Genomic DNA, 23053 nt, shown 5'->3' on the forward strand with positions numbered 1-23053 from the left:
GGGATTGAAAAGGCTGATGCAGATGCTCGTAGTCGGATTGAACAATTAGTGACTGAGAAATGTGTATTGCAACAGAGATTAGATGAATTAGAACAAACGTGCAAATTAAGAGAAAGTTGCATTGCCTCTTTGAATCAAAGGGAGGCTGATAATTTGCAGGTTATCACAATGCTTAAGGCACAAGCAGCCATAATGGAGTTATCCTCCAAATATGCAATGGTGGAGGTACCCTCCGCACATGCTCAGTGTACAGAAAAGCTAGAAGTGAAACATGAAGAAAACCTGTATGCTCCTCAGACAATGAGAGTGTAAAGTCTGTTCATTCCAATCGCAGTAATATTATCCAGCAATGTGGGTTTCCAGTGCCATATGCTCAAAGAAGAGCCTATGGAGGGAAACCAGAGCTAAAATGTTTTTTGTGTAAAAGGGGGGGTCACATCGCAAAATATTGTCGGGCGGCGAATAATGATATCAAAACTAGATCATACCCGAAAACGACCCCAAGGCATCATGTGTGTTATTCAGCCAGGTGGGCTAGCCATCCAAAGCATGGAACCCATAGTAATCAAACCCATTTCCCGTGTAAGACCCAAATGCGGGGTGTACAAACCGAAAAGCAATATGTAGGACAGTTGCGTAAAGTCAAAATGGAGGTAGACGCATGGTTATTCAAATATAGCACTGGGGGAAACAATGTTAGCAGAACTTAGTGAGCTGCAGGCATGGTAAGAATATCCTGGTCAATGGTTCCCCGCTATGAAAAAGGTTTGATGTGAGTTTCAGGTTCAGAATATGATAGAGGACCTTGATATAGATATGAATTTTTTTGTATTTTCAGGGATAAACCTCTGAATTGGTATTGTGGGTTTTTTTTTGTGTGGTTAAAAGATGTTTCTGTTATGAGTATTGTTTTTTGTGTTTCTTTATCTTCTCTTATTTTCAGTCTTTGTAAACTTTTCCTGAGTAATATCCAATACTGCTGCTTAACATAAGAATCGTGTGTAATCACTGTCTGTGTGTTCCTTTTCCAGAGACCAGGGAAGAAGTTAAACTGGTTTGGATACTGACATTTGCATTTGTTTGCAGGTCTGTCAAAGTGTGAACAACAGTGGGAAAAATATAGCAGAACAGGGGTTAGGTTACATATGCTTTGTTTTGTTTTTGTTTTTTGTTTTTCCCATTAACTAATTGTATTTCAGATTGGAATGAGCACTCTTCTCAGGAGAAAAGTCCATGGATGTTGTTAACTAAACGTTGAGTGTTTGTCATTGTTTAATGGTGGTTGTCTTATGTTGTTTGTGTGATAATGGCCAGATTTTTAATTTTTCTACATTATTTTTTTTTTTCTTTCTCTAAATTTTGTTTGATATTGGTTTAGTCCTCTATTTTTATTTTTGTTCAGGTGGAAAAAGTAGTAGGTTTAATCCACCTGAAAGGGGGGTAATTGACAATGCCCTCAGTTAGAACCAGTCTAGCCGCTGGAGTGTTTTTCTTTGTTATATTTTCATTCAGGTGGAAAAGAGTTCCAAAAGGTTTAGGCTTTGTCCACCTGAAAGGGGGTAGTGCATACATCGTAAAGATACAGATAGATGCATTGTCTTTGTAGCTTGTAAAATTTGAAGTTTTCGAGAAGCAACACTGACGTTCAGTTTTAAACATTTTTGATCATACCATGGGGATCCATTTTACAGTGGGTTCAGCCTAAAGAGGTCATGGTTGTTTGGATAGCTTGGTCAGAGTTGCAGAAGCCAGGAATACTAAGGTCCTGGGTTCCAAGGAGGGAACTATAAGTAAACATGGTAAGCGAGCAGATATTGTGGATAAGAATTTGATACTGTTCTTGTTTTTCACTTCCAGAATCCTGGTGGAGCGAGAATTGGAGAGGCTTCTGGAACGTGGATGACAGATGATCATCTGGTTGACAGTTTGTCTGTGCCACACCACACCGCAAATTTGTTCTGATAAACATCAGGAGAGAAAGAAAAAAAAAAGAGAGATTCAGATTAATACTTGTTTTTTTTCTTACGGACAATGTGGTGCGAGTGCTGAATCTGAAACAACAGAGCTTGTGAAATATTTGTGGCTGAAGTCTCTCCTGATGAATGCAAACATGTTATTAATACATGTGCAATGGGTTGGAGGTTGGGGAAGGAATATGACACATCCAATCCGTCAGAACATGAAAATGTAATATATGTGTTTTTTTGTTGGAAGGAGGAATTGAAAAAAAAGGCAGGTTTTAACATATGACATGTATTGATGTAACAGAGTTAATATGGTGCAGGTACCCAGGAGGCAGGCTGGCACTTATGCATAATAAGGCAGCTGTTGGCCAGACTAAAGGGTGCCAGGTGACACATCAATGGGGTGAAAACGTCCTCGTAGGGGTGGTGTCTCAATCCTAGCGGTCCTAGAGAGAAGCTTTCAGTTACTGGACATGCGGGACACCAGAACTAGACATGGGGAAGATATGCCTGGTTGATGTCTCACCTGAGAGGTTGAAACCCTGCACAGATAATGCCAGTGAATACACACAGGAGCATGCTCCGTTAAAATAAAGGGAACAAACGCTGGCTACCAGGGTACCGTATGACTTCACCATATGGCGCTGCAACAGCTCACGGACGTTGATAAAAACCATCACCCTATATGTGCTGAGTATACACTGAATCAAGTGCGGTCATTGTACCAGTGACTTACTCCCAGAGAATGAGGTCCATGCAGGATGCTTATTTCTGAGGAGTAACCTGAAAGAGGAGGGATGTATTCAGCACTATATTGGGGGGGGGGGACAATAGCTGGGATGGGTGTTGTTATTGGAGTGGACATCAGCCTCCTGAGGAACAAACTCACAGCCATAGCTTCAGAGAAGGAGCGTGACTTTGTTACCCCGGGAGATTGGTGGCATCCTTGATAACATTCAACGAAGTCACAGAAATACCCAGGTTAGAGTGGCTCCGGATTTTGTCAACCATGTTGAGAGGTTGGTAGAGAGGACAGAAACCTGTCATTGGCTCTGGCACGCACTCTGTGGCAGGTGGAAATATCAGCCAATATCAAGCTGATTGTACCGTCTCTGTATGAGGGGCAGTGGCCTGATGAGTTAGCATCACCGCTCAGTAAGATTTTGCCAACACACGTTGCTTACACTAATCCAAAGTAGTGGTCGAATGCCTGTATGGGCTGTACTAAGTTGGATTGTGAAAGGTGTTATGCTGTATGTTCCCATATACAGAAGCGCAGACTCGGTCTGTATATTTGGTGGCATCAATGGGCTTACTGACTGGGGATTCTATCTTGTTGCATTTGAGGCTATATCACACATGTGATCAGAGTAGATGAAAGCTAGAGGCAGGTGGATATTTCCCTTTGTCGGAAGCATGACAATGACGTCCTTTGTATGCCAGCTCAATACATGGGGATGAACGAATAATGTTGGGAAGTTATTTCTCTCTGTGTTCTGGATGGAGAGATCATTGCTGGGAAGGAGGCACCCAGGTATTATTTAGGACATAGGCGAGTTTGTTTCTTTGTCCTAAAGAATACCGGTGTAGTGTTAGTCATGGAACTAGAGGGTTCCTTGAACCTAACCATAGGTAGAGGTGCATGGTATACCATGGGCATGATCTCTGAAATCCAGGCACAGGGGTGGAATTGTGTGGGTTTGGTCATTGTTGTAAATTTATATGTGTAGTTAAGCGATATTTATCTAGAAGGGTCTCCCATTTGTCTATGCAAGTTGAGGGACGATTTGACGGTAAGCTCTCTGTGTACAAGTTAGAGACTTTGCTGCCAAGTCAGAGCCCTGCAACACCGCTGTGAGCAAGTTTGCCGAATCACGACCCATATTTACAGTAAGAGATTATAGGAGGTTGGGAGCGGGGTGCATAATTGGAGGGGACACATATGTATGTATATATTATGGTAATAAGTTGATTTATTTCTGTGGTAGAGTGTGACCTATGTGTAGAGTAGGCTAGTAATATGGGCAAGAAAGGCCCTCATCGAAACTCGGTAGTTAAGAGCTGGATGAAATATTGCTCGGAACGTATGCTGGTGAGTGGTGAATGAATGGACTGAAGATACCGAAGATACAGAATGGTGACATGGAAGCTGTCGCTGAAGAATGGTGGTGATGTGTCACTCAGTGGCAAAGCAGCACGTGTTGGGAAGCATCACATGGTAAGACAATTATGGACTGCTCCATAGGACCTGTTTCTGCACATGTTGAAAGCACAGCGCGGTAAGACAATTGTGTACTGTTCCATGGGAGATGTCTCTGGAGCGCTCGTTGAAAACAACCACACGTTACACAAGCTAAGGACAGTGCCACAGGTACTGGTTCGGAGACGCAGGTTGGGGAGTGACACGCGTTAAGACGGTTATGGTCTGTTCAATAGGAGCCATGTTTGAAGAAGGGTGGTATGCGCCTTTTAGGCGCAAAGCGAATTTGTTGGAATTGAACATGATACAACTAAAGTTTCTACATATCTGTTGGTACAACCAAGTCACCAAACACAATCTGCATAGCAGAATGAGTTCTATTCAGCCCACCTGGTGTGCACGGAGCTTCAAAGAGATTTAGGACAATGACAGCGCCGGTCTGTCTGTAAGGACAAAAAGGGACCTAATGAGCGGGAAGGGCATCCAAGATGTGAACCCAGTCGGAGCAGTTGCAATTCATGGGCAAACACTGCCCCCCAGAGGCCAATTATGGCAGGACTGTCAGAGATATTTAGCCTGGGGGAGGAGACGCCCCAGAGACGCTGATTGGTCCACAGGCAAAGGAGGGTGGGCAATGGGGTGTGGTGTGGCTGAGGTGTGTTTATCAAAAGGGATTCAATAAAGAGAGCTCTCTCTCTTTCCATCATGAGGCTCAGCCGCGAAGATCTGCTAAGTATCGCTTGTATTGTATTCTGATTGTATTCTATGCACTCTTGTAACTTCTATTGATACCTTATGCAAGTTTTCTTATTTCCTTGGGAAATAAATGAGATTTGATTGATCCTAGACCGTGTATTTGGTTTCATAGCTAATTGTTATAGTATTGTGATATTAGCGATAGCATGTGCTCAGAGTATAGATAGACTAACTAATCTATAGGGACTAGACAAAGTAATACATAACTGATGATATTAATAGGTTGTATTGATCAGTTACTTCACCAGGGATGACATCCCATGTGATGAAGGCAATATCAGCCCAGTTTGTACATACTCATGTCTGATATTGTCTTCACTTCTCAAAGTTGAACTTTGTAAGTTCCTGTGTTCTGTATGTTACGCTTAGATACATGCCTGTTTACACAAAAACACCAAGTTACCCATAAATTACCTGAACTAATGTTTTTGATACACCCAATTTGTTGGTTTGTTGTAAAACCCTTTTCTAAACGCACATGTGAATGTGCTTTGATTAAAAAGTTAAATTATCAACAATGTGTGGCTTCCTTTTTCAATGCGCAAAAGCAGTATTTGGAGTAAATTTGTGGTTTTCGGTGACAATGGGTGTTATTTACTAAAGCCAACTCCACTTTGCACTCCAAGTGCAGTTTCAGGTGCACTTGTAGTGCATAGTGGATGTGCCTTTAGTAAATAACACCCACAGTGATGTGTTAATTTTCACTATCATGCTATTTTCCTGAGCCCACATATTTCTGTCATGGTGCTGAAAATTAGCAAGATTTTGGTCAGTTATGCACTACATACATTAGTTAACAAAAACAAGGTGTGTGTGTGTGTAGCAGACCCACAACATCATAAGATTATCTGAAGAAGAGACTGTCCCCTCATCTCGCTCAGAACTTGGGTTTGCACTGTTGGAGAAAAAGGCACAACAATAAAAAACATAAATTTACCTAGGCGACACATAAAACCAACAAGCAGTAAATGAAAACAAAGATTATTGTAGTTTCAAAGAAAAATTTATTCCAAAAATGCCGCTCAGAAATTGCCTGGCATATGAATGGCCCCCCTACCCACAAAGTACTCCATGTATTGGTTTCTAACCTCACAGACGCTTTGGGGGGGCAAGCCAGGACAAGCAGCTTCAAGGCCCGTGGGGTTCTCATTTTCCAGTAAATCTGCTTCTTGGACAACTGAGACCGCATAGTTTGCAGAATGTCTTTTTAGGAAATTGTGAAGAACACAGCAGGCCAGCACAATGTGATTTATTTTGTATTCCGCCATGTGGATAGGCATTAAAAAAATGCGGAACCGGCTGGTCAATATTCCAAAAGTGTTCTCCGCCACTCTTCTGGCTCGGGACAGCCGGAAATTAAAAATCCTCTGGTCCGGGGTGAGGGTCCTCATCGGGAAAGGCCGCATCAGATGGTTTGCCAGGGCAAAGGCCTCATCCGCAAAGGAAGACGAACGGGAGTCCTTCCCGATTCTCTTCTGGGGGTGGCAAGCCCAGACTGCCATTCTGGAGATGCCAGTAGAACTCTGTCTGTGAGAACACTCCACCATCCGACATCCGGCCATTTTGCCCCACGTCCACATACAAGAAGTCATAGGTCGCAGACACCACCGCCAACATCACAATACTATGAAACCCCTTGTAGTTAAAATAGTACGACCCCGAGTTGGGTGGTGGGAAGATGCGGATGTGTTTCCCATCAATTGCACCTCCACAATTGGGAAAGTCCCAATGATTGGCAAAATGGAGGCCACGGTCTGCCATTCCTGTGGCGTTGAAGGACACTGTGAAGTCAAACAAGACAAAAAAATAGTAATTTTGCAAATCAACATTGCAAGCAGATTAGACACCAACATTTTTGGCCAAGATCAGTATAACATTTTGGGAACTGAGTATTTAAAACCTAGAGTATAAGGTCCCCTTGTCAGAGTCATCACCCCCCCCCCATCCCCCCCATCTGATGGGCCCTTGCTAAAAATGAGGGGGGGGGATGTTTTGGACAGGTAACCCTCTCCACTTGATTGAGAGCTGAATGCTTAAATAATGTGTGATACTTTGGGAAGCCCCTCCTTACTTACACTATTGGCAGCCCACCGGACAGGTAAGAAGTGTCATAATACCAAAAAGAAACCAAAATGGAAGCACATTTTCACATTCTGCTATTACATATCAAGATAATAATAGGGGAAAAAACAAAAAAATGATAGCATTTGAAAGTATTGAGGCAGGCCCTTGCACTACATGCTTTGGTGAATTCATCCATAAATGTGACCATCAAAAAGGTAGATATAGTGTGTATTGGGTTTGGTAAAGTCAGCAGATAGAGGATTGCTAGCAGCTGTCCTAGCAGTTGGGGGGAGGGGGGTTCCTAATGAGTTTGGCACAACCAAAAAAAAAAAATGTCACTCTGCATGAATTGAAGCACACACATAACATTTGTAGACATTTTAGGGGGTGTTTAGGGGAAAGCAATACTATGGAGCTGACAAAAGACATTGCTAAGTGACTTGACTATAGTTTTATGGGCCAAGAAGAGCATGGTGGGGAAATAATGAGGCAAATATGCATGAGGACAAAGGGGCAGAGCATATGAATTAGAGCATATTGCAATGATGGTAATTAGGGAATGAGGAAAGAAATGAAAGACATTAGCAATCATTAAATACATAGAATATGATGTTAAAGGATAAAACTTACCTTCATATAGTCCTTCTGCAGGACCTGAATGATGGCAGAACAGGTCTCTGGAATAATGATCCCCAAAGTCTGGGGGAGATGCCTGTAGAGAACTTGAGGTCCCGAAGGCTTCTCCCTGTCGCCAAGTAGCGCAACGTGGCGACGAGCCTCTGCTCCGGAGTGATGGCTTGCCACATGCAGGTATCCTGCCTGGTGATATAAGGGGACAGCAAAGCCAGCAGATGGTGAAAAACGGGGTCCGTCATCCAGAGATAATTGCTGAAATCATCAGGATTATTCTTGCGGATCTCACGGAGCAAAGGCATGTGCGAGAACTGGTCACGCTGGCGCAACCAATTCTTGGTCCACAAACGCCTCCCCTCCCTGTTCATGGACCGGGCTTGTGTCAAAGTAAGAACCCCAACACAAATCCCCTGCACAGCACAAACTCTACGACGAGTACGTAGACGAAACATGGTTTGAAAACGGTCAGGCACTGATAAACAGCAATGCCTGAAAGAACGACCTGAATAGCAGAAGCAAGCAGACAATAAGCAATGCAATACCAAGATATAGTCCACAATGAGAAACAAATACTTACTGACTACACGCACTGATTATCAGATACGCAAAGACAAGCAGAAACTGAAGAGCAGTAGCGAACTGAATCACAAATCTGAAAAGTGCGAATCGTCTCTCACCAAACTTCTACTAACATGCGATGCACACGAGATCAGCAGAAGGAGCCCAAAGGGTGCTAGACGTGGTGCTGAACTTCTCTTTTCTACGCCCGCCGTACGCGGCTTACGTCACCGCATTCTTGGCAACCAGAAATTCCGACAACTTAGTCCGACCTTGTGTATGCAACATCACTTCCGGACCTCGTCCAGAATTAATCCGTCGGAATAACTCCGACGGATTTAGTTGTCGGAATCTCCTATCCGTGTGTACAAGGGCTTAGAGAAGCTTTAGATGGCCCTATCCAATTAGAGGAGTTACAGGGAGCAGTAACCTCCTTGCAAAATAGCAAAACGCCAGGCCCGGATGGAACGTATGCAGAGGAAATACTACTACAGTCATGTCATGGAAAGGGACTCATTACTGCCGACAATGACCGAGGCAGTTATAGTGGTCATCCTTAAACCTGGTAAGCCCCCTAAACAGTGTTCTTCATACCGCCCAATCTCCCTCCTTAATGTGGACGCCAAGCTGTTGGCTAAGGTGTTGGTCGGTCAAGGGAACACTGTGATTACGGCATTGGTCCATGCAGACCAGTCTGGATTTATGCCGGGCAGGGGGACCGACATAAACATTCAACTCCTCCTTACACATCTCTCTAGGGCAAGCGGGGACAGCCTGGAGGTAGTCACCGAAAAGGTCTTTGATTCGATTGAGTGGCGCTACCTCTGGGCGGTCCTTCTCAAATTCGGGTTTGGCCCTAGTTTTGTCAGCTGGGCCCAGATTCTATACCACACCCCTTCAGTAAAGGGAATCCAAGTCAGTGTAATAACAGATAAAATATGCTTATATGCCGGCGATACCCTCCTCTTTCTTCAAGACCGCCAGCACTTCAAATAATAGATGAATTCTGCTCATTTTCGGGCTTCAAGGTTAATTGGGGGAAATCACTCCTTTTTTCACTAAATACGTTAGGTCACCACCCACCAACAGGCACCCTCCTAAACTGGACATCTGAATTCAAATACCTACGCGTAAGGGTTGGGACTCCGTTATCCTCATACTATGAGTTGAACCTTCAACCATTACTTAAAAACTTCTCACAGAAATGTATAGCCTGGAGGACCCCCCTATCACCAGTGGGTAGGGTAAACTAAGTTAAGATGGTTTATCTCCCCAAATTCCTTTTCTTTTTTCAAAATGCCCCCCTGATCCCCCCAGCCTCGTTCTTCACCAAAATAAAAAGTATAATATCTTCCTTTGTTTGGAACGGAAGGCCCCCATGACTAGCCATTACCACCCTTCAGTTGGCCGTCATTTAGGGAGGCGTGTCCCTATCAGATTTTCAGATCTACTTCTGGGCGGCCGTCCTGGTGACGGTCAGATGGTGGTTTTCCCAACCAAAGGACAACCCAGCAGTGACCATGGAAGCAGCCATAATGGGCTCATACTCCTCCCTCAGCAACGTGGTATTCAGGGGGACGAGATCTCACCCTGGCATCACGGAGCTGATGTGCACAACCATAGGTGTGCGCACAGGGTATGCCAGGTGTGCCCAGACACACCCTAATCACCCAGTGCAGCATAGATTCCCCCTATTGCCCTAGGTTCCCCCTTCCCCCGCGCCGCTGCTGGCTTCCCTCCTCTCCTCTTCCCTCCTCTCCTGGCTGTCTCCCCTGGCTCCTAGCTGTTGCTGCAGGGATGTTTTAGGATGAATGGGGGAAGGAGCCGGTAAATATGTCATTTACTGACCCCTTCCCTCTCTGAATGAACACAGTGAGCAATCGGTAGTGTGTGTTTGAGCTTTGGGGTGCACACCCTAATGTAGTAGGCTGCGTATACCTATGTACACAACCATGAATGTATGGAATAAAGCCAGGACAAACGCTTCGGCTCCCAAGAGGCGTTCTCTCCCCATATCCCTCTCTGGGGCAATCCCAATCTAGCACACATGAATACCGTTCCAGACCCCCAGGTTTGGGCAAGGACGGGTATAGTCAAATTGAAGCATATAGTTATGGGGGGTAAACTGAGATCCTTTTCTGATCTGAAAAGTGCCTACTCACTACCGAGGTGGATGTTGTTTCAATACTACCAGCTTTGACATGCGTAGGAACGACATCGGAAACAGATCCCAGTGCAGCTCATACTGAAAACAGACTCTGTGGAGGGACTACTTACTGCCAAGAACATAGATAGATTCCACTTGTCCATAGCTCCTTTGCAGAATCTTGAAAAAACCCTAGAAGGAGTGCACATGCGCGCGGCTAACTGAGCAGTACATGGCTTCTTAGAGTTCCGCTTTACAAAAATGTCCCTGAGACATCAGGGCACATTTTGATACTATGTACAGTGGGAAAAATCGAAATCTAAAACTTTAAAAACCCAAACATCGCTGACTGGAACTACTGCTAAAATGGCAGCAGCATCATCCCCCTGCAATACTTCCTCACAGAAAAAGACACAAATAAGGATTTCTCCCTCCACACAGAAAGACAGATTTTGATTTTGGAATGACTCCCATTACTTTACAGAACTCTCCTCCTGGCTCTGACTTATTATGTCAATTTGAGAGAGTTTTACAAAGGGCTTTACAAAACACCTCAGATACAATTACTGAGAGACTTACACGAGAAATTCGTGAGGTGGGCCATCGCACATCTGTCCTAGAACAGAAAATGGATGAATTGGAAGTTATTACAAATAATCAAAAAGAAGAAATAGAAGCCCTTAGGGAAGAAAATTCTTCCCTCAGCAGCCGACTTGAGGAATTTGAAAATTGAGCCAGGAGATCTAATCTTCGTATCCGTGGCATCCCTGAGGCTATAGAAGATCTCCAATCGACTATGCTTTACCAGGAATTAGTCCCATCAATTCCTATAGAGCGCCTGGAAATGGACAGGATTCATAGAACCCTGGCTCCCAGAAAAGAGGATGGCCCCCCCAGGGACATTGTAATAAAATTACACTACTTCCGTACTAAAGCACAAATAATGGAAGCAGCCCGTAGTAAAGATTTCTTAATCTTTAAGGGGCATAAATATCAGATTTTTCAAGACCTCTCACAGCAAACTCTAATGAAAAGAAAGGCAATGAAGCCACATTTGCAGATTCTCCAACTTCATTGCATCTCTTATTGCTGGAACTTCCCATTTGCTGTCCGCTTTTCTCACAGAGGTTGAACCTTCACCTGTAAAACGGAAGATGATCTCATTGAAGCAATTCAAGATCTTCGCCTGTCAACATCAGACGGCACAGCTGAAGGATCCAAACGTCGAGCAACATCTAACTCTCCTAAACAACCACAGGACACTGCTAATCTTTCAGATCATCCCAGTATGCATAAAAGGTGCCGTACTGCTTCACCTCCATCAGCTCAAGAAGAACAGATGGACTGATGTTAATATTCTTATATGTGATATAGAACCCCTAGGGCAGTGATGGCGAACCTTGGCACCCCAGATGTTTTGGAACTACATTTCCCATAATGCTCCACTACACTGCAGATTGCATGAGCATCATGGGAAATGTAGTTCCAAAACATCTGGAGTGCCAAGGTTCGCCATCACTGCCCTAGGGCATGTTCTGCCTTAAATCATATATTCAGTGACATCATCAGTAAATAACACTGCGATGGGTCTTACACCCTAACATAATATAACGTTCTTAATTTAAATGCTAATATAGTGCCAATACTCGGTATATTTGCAACACCTTCATTTCATAAGAAATTATATATTATTATCCTCTCCTGGACCTGTTGTCGGGGATTTTACTTCTGATTAATGGGTACAGGACAGCTATAATTAATGAGACAAGCACTATAAATCATCTTAAACAAAATCGACCTCAGAGATGCTTCACTAATTCTATTTTTATTTCATACACTATTTTTTTTAAATTTTTTTTTTTTTAGTACTTTTGTTAATGTACCGAGTATAATTATATAGTTATATAATAATTCTAAAAACGTGCTTGTTTTTCAAATTTATAGACTATTTTGAATGGCTGTCATAATCCCGGTCATAACGTACTGGGTATTCAACTTGATCCTCGAGTACCCCATACTGTAATCGGATACTCTTTGGACCTACAGTATCCATTGGTTGGTGATTTTTACCACCCACTGAATACTTGCTCCACATAGGAGACACCCTTTTTTCTATACCAAAGCTTCTCATACCCCTTTCAACTACCAGATTCAACTCACACTTTTCATTTCCTATCTACATTACCCCATATACCCTTCCTTGCCCTAACCAAATACCCACAACTCTCCTTATATTCCACTTCTTCATAAAAATGACTTTAAATATCCTAATGTACAGGGACTCAACTCCCCCTCATAGAGAACTAAAGCGTTCCAATACTTTTCCAAGCTTTAAGCAAAAGTGGTATGTTTACAGGAAACACACTTTTCAACACAATCCTTCCCAAAATTCTTCAGTCAACAATACCCCCAGACATATACTGCCTCAGCCTCTACCAAACAGAGAGGTGTCTTAATAGCTTTTCACCATACCACACCGTTTATACTTCAAAAAGAAATTAAAGATCCCGAGGGAAGATACCTACTACTCTCTGGACACTTGCTAGACTGCGAAGTTAACATAGTCTCTTACTATGCCCCGAATAAGAATCCATTGTCCTTCCTCTCTCAATTGTTCTCAGTAGTGGATACACATAAAACTGGTACCCTAACGCTCTGTGGAGACTCTAATCAAGTGATATATCCATTCCTAGACAAATCCCTGACTCCAATAAATGCTCAGCGCCTTTCATACCAAAACCTTCTTAATTAGCATTGCTTACTAGATACCTGGCGTGAACATAACCCTATAAGGAAACAATATACGCACTATTCTCATCCTCACAAACAATTCTCTCGAATTGACCATCTCCTTATAAACACTAGTACCTCTACCCTTATCCTTAACTCTCAAATTGTACCATGCTCTTGGTCAGATCATGATGCTGTAATGACATCCTTTTCATCTTTAATTCCAAGACCTAATCACCGTACCTGGTGTATAAATGACAGTCTACTAACCAAACCTAAATACAGACAAGATATAGAAAATGCTATACAAGACTACCTTGCTAACAACAATCCCTTAGATCTATCTATCCATCTATCAGAGGGGTCTGCATTAGCCAAGCAACACATCATCGGAAAAAACAAAAACAACTACATGCACAACTTGATGATGCTTTTTATAAAGCCTCTGAGAATTTTCAAAACTCACCCTCACAGCAAAATAAACAATTATATGAAAAAGCCAAATTAGAACTCGACCTTTTCTTAACAGACTCCGCTGAAAAGATTCTCCGAAAATCAGCACATACTTTTTATATGAAAGCCAATAAGCCGACTACTTTCTTAGCCTTAGCCCTACGCAAGGCAAACTATACCCCTAAACCGATTCGCCTCCAATTATCAAAAGATTATTATTCTAGTAACCCTCTCAAAATTATCCATACGTTTAGTAAAGGACTCACTGACCTATACCAAGATACTCATAAATTTGACCAAGCGAAATTTGATACCCTTCTCTCCTCTATACAACTCCCCTCCCTTTCGACTGCTCAAAAAGAACTTCTTGATAAACCAATCTCAGATTTTGAAGTCCAAACAGCAATAAAAACTGTGAAAATCCACAAATGTCCAGGCCCTGATGGTTTCTCAGCTATATTTTATAAAAATTTTACTACTATACTATCTCCCCTTATGGTTGAGGCCTTTAACTCCCTACTCACAAACCATTCCTTTCGTGATGAATCCTTATTAGCATCCATAGCCATGATTCCAAAACCGAACACTGATGACACTTCTTGTTCCAATTATAGACCAATTTCAATACTTAATTTAGATATCAAAATTCTAGCCAGGATCCTCTCTAACTGACTAAATCCAATAATAGGCTCCCTCATTCACAAAGATCAGACAGGGTTTATTCCAGGGGTCTCAAACGTGCGGCCCTCCAGCTGTTGCAAAACTACAAGTCCCATCATGCTTTTGACTGTGGGAGTCATGCTTGTAACTGTCAGCCTTGCAATGCCTCATGGGACTTGTAGTTTTGCAACAGCTGGAGGGCTGCCAGTTTGAGATCCCTGGTTTATTCCCTCTAGGCAAGCAGGTGATAACATTCGCCATGCTACCCTCCTAGCCCGCATAGCAAGATCCCGTCGTATACCTACCTGCTTCCTCTCAATAGACATAAGAAAGGCATTCGATTCTATTTCTTGGTCCTATCTCAACTCCATCCTAATCCGATGGGGATTCGGAATACAATTTAGAGGTTGGATCTCTTCTCTGTATCAAAACCCAAAAGCATATGTTTCATATTCTGAATACCATTCTGAATCCTTTGCCATTGAAAGAGGAACCAGACAAGGATGCCCCCTTTCCCCTCTTATATTTGCTTTGGCAATCGAACCTCTCGCACAGCTTATACTCTCCAATATAAATATTAAAGTCCTTGAACTAGGAGGTTATCAACACAAACTATGTATGTTTGCTGACGACGTTCTTATTTTCCTAACTTCACCACTTACCTCAGCTCCAAATCTTATAGATATCCTAATAAAATTTGAATCAATATCAGGACTCAAAATAAATACTCATAAGTCCAAAGCCTTAAACATTTCTATTCCACCTGACTTACAGGCGCAGTTGCAAGACTCCCTCCCATTCACATGGTCATCAACACAAATTACTTATCTTGGAATTACATTTACAGCTAACCCAACTAATCTATATTCGGCAAACTACCCCTCCATGCTAACTCACCTCTCAACATTAATGAAAACCTGGTACTCTCTCCCATTGGCATGGATGGGTAGAATTTCTGTAATTAAGATGACAATACTTTCTAAGATCCTATATCTCTTCAGAGTGCTTCCAATACAGGTTCCAGCATATTTCTTACGCATATTACAGAGGAAAGTTTTCCAATTCATTTGGGGAAAACTTAAGCCCCGCCTCCCACAATCTACCCTCCTCGTATTGGTGGTGGATTGAGTGTTCCCAATTTCTCTAAATATTATTATGCTGCCCAATTAGCCATGTTACCTAAATACCACGCTACAAAAGAAATTCCCCTTTGGGTTATAATTGAATCGGTAGAATGTGATCCTTTATCAACTGCAAACCTTCTTTTGGCTCCCACCAGCACAACGCCGAGCAATTGCTAACCCTATTACTAAGCATAGCCTTTCAATTTGGGACAGACTAAGAGCTTGTTTTGGTCTCCAATCCAAACATAACCCCCTTCTTTCCTTCCTTAATAATCTTTCTATCCTGCTTGGAATTCTCCATCATCTTTCCTTACTTGGTCAAATGCAGAATTAACCTGTTCTCATCACTTTTATGAATCCTCTTCTATTACCCCTTTTGCTACATTACAAAAAATACATGCTATACCTCAAAAAGAAACATTTAGATACTTACAAATAAAATAATTTCTAATCAAATCCATCTACCGCAAGCTTCACTTTCTTTAAACAAGCTTGCAAATCTGATCCTCACAAACGAGGGCTCATTTCAAATTTGTACAACCAACTATTATCGCATACAACCTCTTCCCCTCCAACCTATACATCTAAATGGGAAAATGATTTAAATCTTCAACCAGACAAACTAAACTGGACTCACATATGGCAGGCTACTAGATCGGCCTCCCCGAATATAGTAGCTTCAGAAATTAATTATAAGGTGCTTTCTAGATGGTATTTAGTACCTGCTAGGATTTCAAACTTCCTCCCGCAATACCCAGCTAACTGCTTTCTAGGATGTGCTGACTTAGGCACACACTTACACATTTGGTGGGATTGTCCCATAGTCAGAGCTTTTTGGTCAGAAATATTCAAAATTCTTTCTATCATTTTCAAAACCACAGTAGAACCAGACCCTACGGTAGCAGTCCTGAATAATAAACCTCAAACTTTAACTCACCGCCAATTTAAACTTCTATTATCGATAACCACGGCTGCCAAACAAAATATTGCAAAAGCCTGGAAAACACCCACTTTATGCATGGTATTCAAACATAGAGTAACGCAAGCCATGATTCACGCTAAAATAGAGGCAACCGTACTAGATAAAGTTCCCATGTTCGAATCATTATGGCTTCCTTGGATTAAACACTACTTACCACATGGTTTAGACCAATCTCTTACATTCTCATGAAACAACTAATCAAACATATATCTTACCCCCTATGTTACATGTAGAATTTATGAACATACCATTTTCTTTCGGAGTGATCTCCTCCCTCCACAACCCTTATATATGCTTCTCCCACCCTTGCTTTCCCCACACCCTCTCCTTTTACTATATATAGATGTACAAGCAAAATTAATCAGTTATATATTTCCTAATGTTATTACTATAGAGGAGATTTTAGGGATGGTTTAATTAAGTATCTTTTATTCAGGGAATAACCAAGCCACATGGTTGGATCTTGGCCCTGAATTATCTACTTACCTCTCTATACCTTCCTGGTAACAACCTTTCTTTTACCCTATATTATACCAAATGTAACAATTTTCTGTGAACATGCATGTGTATATGCATCACTTGTATTGTAAAAATCAAATAAACATTCTCTTCTTGTTAAAAAAAATAAAAAATTGTTCTAATGGGTTGAGGTCAGGACTCACGCAGGCCAGTCGAGCTCCTCCACCCCAAACTCGCTCATCCGTGTCTTTATGGACCTTGTTTTGTGAACTGGTCCAAATCATTTGGTGGAGGGGGGATTATGGTGTGGGGTTGATTTTCAGGGGTTGGGCTTGGCCCCTTAGTTCCAGTGAAGGGAACTCTTAAGGTTTCAGCATACCAAGACATTTTGGACAATTTCATGCTCCCGACTTTGTGGGAACAGTTTGGGGATGGCCCCTTCCTGTTCCAACATGACTGCTAACCAGTGCACAAAGCAAGGTCCATAAAGACATGGGTGAGTGATTTTGGGGTTGAGGAACTTGACTGGCCTCCACATAGACCTGGTCTCAACTCTTCTAATTTTGACTGTCCTTTCATCCTGGATCACAAACCTTCCTCACTGTACTATATGTTTTCTACTGTACCACTGCCATGGTTATATCTTCTTTGTCCTCTCTATAAAATTATCGGAAATTTGTGCTTAAAGTAGAACTATAAGCAATACTTCTTTTTTTTCATTTTGGATAGAGTAAGGGGGGGTTATAACCCCTGTCAGTTTATTTTTTACCATCCCTGTCCCATTGCAGAGATTTCCCTTCCCTTCCTGCCCCATAGCCAAATAGGAAGTAAGAGGAAATCTATGCAAATGAAGGGAATCCATTGTACCCCCCCCCCCCCCCCCGCCCTCAGAACTAGTGACCCCACTCGAAAATTTCAGGGTGGGTCTTAAACAGCAAAGGGTGTGGCCTTAACAGGAAGGGTGGGTCATATTTAAATTAGGGGCAGCACAAAACCTAAATACACTACTACAGAAGTCCCAATACTTTTTGTAATATAGTTTAGGTACGGTATAGTCTTGGCACAGGTGCAAGGGTGGATGTGGTTCAGGTGTGGTAAAAGTTTGGTATAATGTGGTATAAAGTAGGTATAGGTGCAGTATAGATGCGGTATGGATGTGGCTGAGTAGGTATGGCATAGGTTTAAGTATGACTGTGATACACTTAATAACCTGTATTCGGTGTCTCAGTTCCTGCAGCGTGAATGGTGGGAGATAAGCACTCTCATTACTTCCTGTGGTGCAGTTGTTAAACCTTCATTATGGCAGGGGGCCCCCTCTCTCTCGGATATCTCTGAAGATTATTAGTGGGAAGAAGAGGGTGAGAGTATACTCCTGTCTCCCTGCTGCAGCGCTGCAAGTTTGATTGCTGTGGTCAAATCTCCCTGGGTTTCTGGCTCCGTCCCCACTTGTCTGGCCTCCCACCAGTCTGTCAGCCTGTAACAGATGTGCTCTCTTTTCTTTTCTCAGTGGCAAGATAGCCCATTTCCCCAGGCTGTCCTCTGCTAACTCCTCCTGCTGTCCAGGGCACACTGTAATCTGTAGTTCAGAAAGTCAGTTCCTGTATTACATGGCTGCCAGTCCGGACTACAATTTCAAGGTTTCAAAAGTGCCCTACATTGAAGTCCATGAAGTCCCCCTGCTGACCAAAAGAAAAAATGATATAACACAACTTCAGTATCTCAGTAGAAGATGCAAGTAAACTGATTGTAAATAGAGAAATGTCTCTTTCTCCATGTTTCTGTAGTACAGCACCTGGCTACATACATGTTTTCTTTTCCTGCCAATGCAAAGCAAGAAACTTCACTGGGGACATAGGAAGTGGGATAGCATACTAATGCCACGTACACACGATCGGAATTCTCGTCAGAAAAAGCTCTGATAGTTTCCCATTGGAATTCCTACGGAATTCTGCTCAAACTGTCTTGCCTACACATGGTCACACCAAATTCCAACGTCAAGAATGCAGGGACGTACAACACGTACAACGGGACTAGAAAAAGGAAGTTCAATACCTATTAGCCAATAGCTTCCATCTTGTAGTTGAATCTGATCATGCGTGAGTTTTTGCACGTCGGAATTGCATACACACAATCGGAATTTCCATCGAAAAAATTGAGAACATGCTATAAAATTTTTGCTGGTGGCATTTCGGCCAGCTAAATTCCGATGGAGCCTACACACAATCGCATTTTCCCATGAAAAGCTCTCATCATCCTTTTGCTGGCCGAAATTCCGACATTTTTAGAGAGAGGTGATTTTTAGCATTTATATTTGAAGAGTAATGATGTCACTGGATATACGGTGTACTAGGATGGAACTCATAACAATCTGAGAAAACTAAAATAGATGAGAATGTACATACCAGTTTATGAAATCATCTTCCTTTGTGTCATATTTTCCTCCCTTTACATAAAACAGTTTGAGAACTCCTCCGTGATCTCCTCTTTCCTTGTATTATTTTAACATATCCCATTATTTATTTATGTTTCTATAGACTATAGGCATATTTATTGCTACAAGTTGGTGCACAATTTGGAATTAGTCTGCATTGCCATCTGGTGGTATTATAAAATACAGCAACCTTCATCATAAGCAAGGTTAAAACTTTGGGCTAGATTTTATTTTATGTGGGTATTGTAGAATCCAAGGTTAAAAAGTTCTGGCGACCTATGAGACTTTAACAGTCTAACAGTATTTTAAGTGTTGTGTAGCGAAAGGAACATTCCAGGCAAACATTACACATGCTTTTAAACTTGAGACATAACCTACCAAAGCAATGTATTTAGTTTTCTCTCTGGCATTTAGCTTGTTAGAGAGTTACATACACAATAAATCATGTTGAAAAAAAAAAAGACACATCTTTTAAGGTCAAAAGAAAGAAAAAAAATAACTTGCATCCCCAAAATGCTAAAGCCGCAGCTGATCCAAAAATGACAACTAAAACCCCTACAAAATATGATCCAAAGGCATTTCCTATAAATATAAGTAGCGGTTTATATTTTGTGTATTTAGAAGCCCTCATCCATTCCACTCCAATATATCTGTAAATGAATGTTCTCAGGCACAGTGTCTCATGCTGTGAGAACATCTCTCTTTCATTTGAGAATTAGGATCATGCACTTGTTAGCAATCCCACCTCTGGGACCATGCAGTCATTGAAAGCCGCATGTCTCATTCAAATGATCAGGAACTATTAAAGCTCTATGCACACAAGCATTTTTTTAAGCTCCTAGAAGCTGTTATTAGCATTTTTCTGCTTTCAGAAGCTAAATAATGTTATCCGATGTGTCCATGCACACTTTAGGCCATTAGCATTTTTTGTGCTTCAGCTTCTAGGAGCAGAAAAAATATAGTTTTTGTAGAGTTTCTTGGAGCGTTTTTCCAGCAGCAAAATATGCTTAATGCTCTTAACTGCTCCTAGCTGCTACCATTGACAGCAAATGTTCAATGGAGCATACACACGGTCGGATTTTCTGACGGGAAATGTTGGATGTGAGTTTTTTGGCTGAAAGTCTGACCGTTTGTATGCTCCATTGAACATTTGCTGTCAGACTTTCTACCAACAAATGTTGGCTACCAGGTTCTCAAATTTTCCACCAACAAAACTTTGTTGTAGAAAAGTCCGATCGTGTGTACACAAGTCCATCGCACAAGTTTACGCATACTCGGAATCAAGTACAAGCAGGAAGCGCTCGGTCTTGTAAAACGAGTGTTTGTAATGGAGATATAACATGACTATTGAACTTCCTTTTTATTGGCTCATCGTATGTCTTGTATGTCACCACGTTCCCACGTTCGGAATTGTTGGCCAACATTTGTGTAACTGTGTGTATGCAAGACAAGACGACAACCTTCAAACAAAATTCCACGGTGTTGTTGTCGGAAAGTCTGATCATGTGTACGGGTCATAACAGATTTTTTTGAGCTTTCTGTTTTTTCTTCATGTACTACAAAATCATCAATAAAATGCTAATATTCCAAACACCCCTTACCAACTCTCCCCCATTCTTCCCTATTCCCCTCCCCTCGTTTCTTTCTTTCTTTTCACACATTCTTTTACTTACTACTCATTCATGTCTTAATTATACAGCCTTCTGTCCAATTCGATTAGACATTCTTCACTTTCTATTATTGATTGCTGGATGTTAGCCAGCAACACCACATCCCTAAATGAACAAGAATTTAGTAAAAAGAAAGCATGGGACTTTTAAGGTGCCAAAAAAGGTACAACATAGGTATATAAAAAATATCAAAATTTATTTAGACATAGTTAAAATCATCATAGTATCATCATACAACATCCATGTGATTAAAAGAACAGCAGTAACTCCTTGCAACATGTGACGGCTTCTTCAGGAGACTCTTGATGAGTACTGCATGTATAATCACTACAAATTGTAAACAACATATTAGAGAAATAAACAACTACAGTAATATGAAAGCCACAACATATCACAAAAAATACAACAAATCAGCAAATATCTCAAGAATGCACGGTCTAAGAATCAACCCACCTATCCCCTTACCTGAATAATGATGAATATCTTATAAAATCAGAAAATATGGCTCAGATGTCAGGGGGATATTTATATAAGAGAGATATTTGGTGAAACCACAGAGGAGGGCACAAGGATTCCCCCCACAGTGCCCACAACTTATAAATCTTCTTTTTACATTAAAATACTCCCACTATATATATACCTTTTTGACTGATCTGTATACCACGATTACATAATAAACTTCACAGTTTCTCCAGTGCTGAGAGTTCAGGAAGGAGATTTCTAGTTCCACTACAGCCTGTATACACGCCCACATGTGTAATGTCAATATCATGTGACCTGGCTAGCTCTGAAACAAGTACAGTATCTCACAAAAGTTAGTACACCCCTAACATTTTTGTATTTTATTAGATCTTTTGATGTGACAACACTAAAGAAATGACACGTTGCTACAATGTAAAGTAGTGAGTGTACAGCTTTTATAACAGTGTAAATTTGTTGTTCCTTCCAAATAACTCAACATACAGCCATTAATGTCTAAACTGCTGGCAACAAAAGTGAGTACACCCCTAAGTGAAAATGTCCAAATTGGGCCTAAAGTGTCAATATTTTGTGTGGCCACCATTATTTTCCAGCACTGCCTTATCCCTCTTCACAGGTTGCCACTGGAGTCCTCTTCCACTCCTCCATGATTACATCACAGAGCTGGTGGATGTTAGAGACCTTGCACTCCTCCGCCTTCCCCTTCATTGGCTAGTGGTAGATGAGTTAAACACATGGGCAAGCAGTAGTGGGGCCCTTTAAGAAATGTCTAAATAGGGAAGAAAGTCAGCTTGCTAAAATTTGAGCTCTTACCAGTCCTGCACTCCTGGCAGAATCTCTATATTTTCACACATACTCAGTTTGATATAACTCCAGTGCTGATAACCTACATGTCTGCGTGTAATAGTCCAAGTGTTTGTGCAGACCCCCATCACCTAGGGTTTTAGTCTGGAGACATGCTTGGCCAGTCCATCGCCTTTATCCTCAGATTCATTAGCAAGGCAGTGGTCATCTTGGAGGTGTGTTTAGGGTCGTTATCATGTTGGAATACTGCTCTGCGGCCCAATCTCTGAAGGGAGGGGATCATGCTCTGCTTCAGTGTGTCACAGTACATATTGGCATTTATGGTTCCCTCAATGAACTGTAGCTCCCCAGTGCCGGCAGCACTCATGCAGCCCCAGATCATGACTCTCCCACTACCATGCTTCACTGTAGGCAAGATACACTTGTCTTTGTACCCCTCATTTGATTGCTGCCACACTCGCTTAAAACAATCTGAACCAAATAAGTTTATCTTGCTCTTATCAGACCACATGACATGGTTCCAGTAATCCATGTCTTTAGCCTGATTGTCTTCAGCAAACTGTTTGCGTGCTGTCTTTTGCATCATCTTTAGAAGAGGCTTCCTTCTGGGATGACAGCCATGTGACCAATTTGGTGCAGTGTGCGGTGTATGGTCTGAGCACTGACAGGCTGAACCACCACCCCTTCAACCTCTGCAGAATTGCTGGCAGCACTCATACGTCTATTTCTATTTGGATATGATGCTGAGCACATGCACTCAGCTTCTTTGGTCGACCATGGCAAGGGCTGTTCTGAGTGAAACCTGTCCTATTAAACCGCTGTATGGTCTTGGCCACAATCTTCTTTGTGTAGCGCAACAATTCTTTTTTTCAGATCCTTTAGAGAGTTCTTTGCCATGAGGTGCCATGTTGAACTTCCAGTGACCAGTATGAGAGAGTG

The 23053-nt window shown here is 41.9% G+C and overlaps 1 long non-coding RNA gene across 1 annotated transcript in view; it reads right to left on the minus strand.

Moving 5' to 3' along the window:
• Window positions 1–21574, minus strand: part of LOC143925477 (uncharacterized) — a 34939-nt gene extending 13365 nt beyond the window's left edge. The window contains exon 1 of the long non-coding RNA XR_013261996.1: window positions 21471–21574. This is a non-coding gene — a long non-coding RNA (uncharacterized LOC143925477). The remainder of the gene's footprint in view (window positions 1–21470) is intronic.
• Window positions 21575–23053: the final 1479 nt, after the last annotated feature.

The sequence above is a fragment of the Lithobates pipiens genome, unplaced genomic scaffold (assembly GCF_037356315.1).
Source record: "Lithobates pipiens isolate NorthernLeopardFrog02 unplaced genomic scaffold, aLitPip1_a1.2 Scaffold_22, whole genome shotgun sequence".
Classification (NCBI taxonomy): Eukaryota; Metazoa; Chordata; class Amphibia; order Anura; family Ranidae; genus Lithobates; species Lithobates pipiens.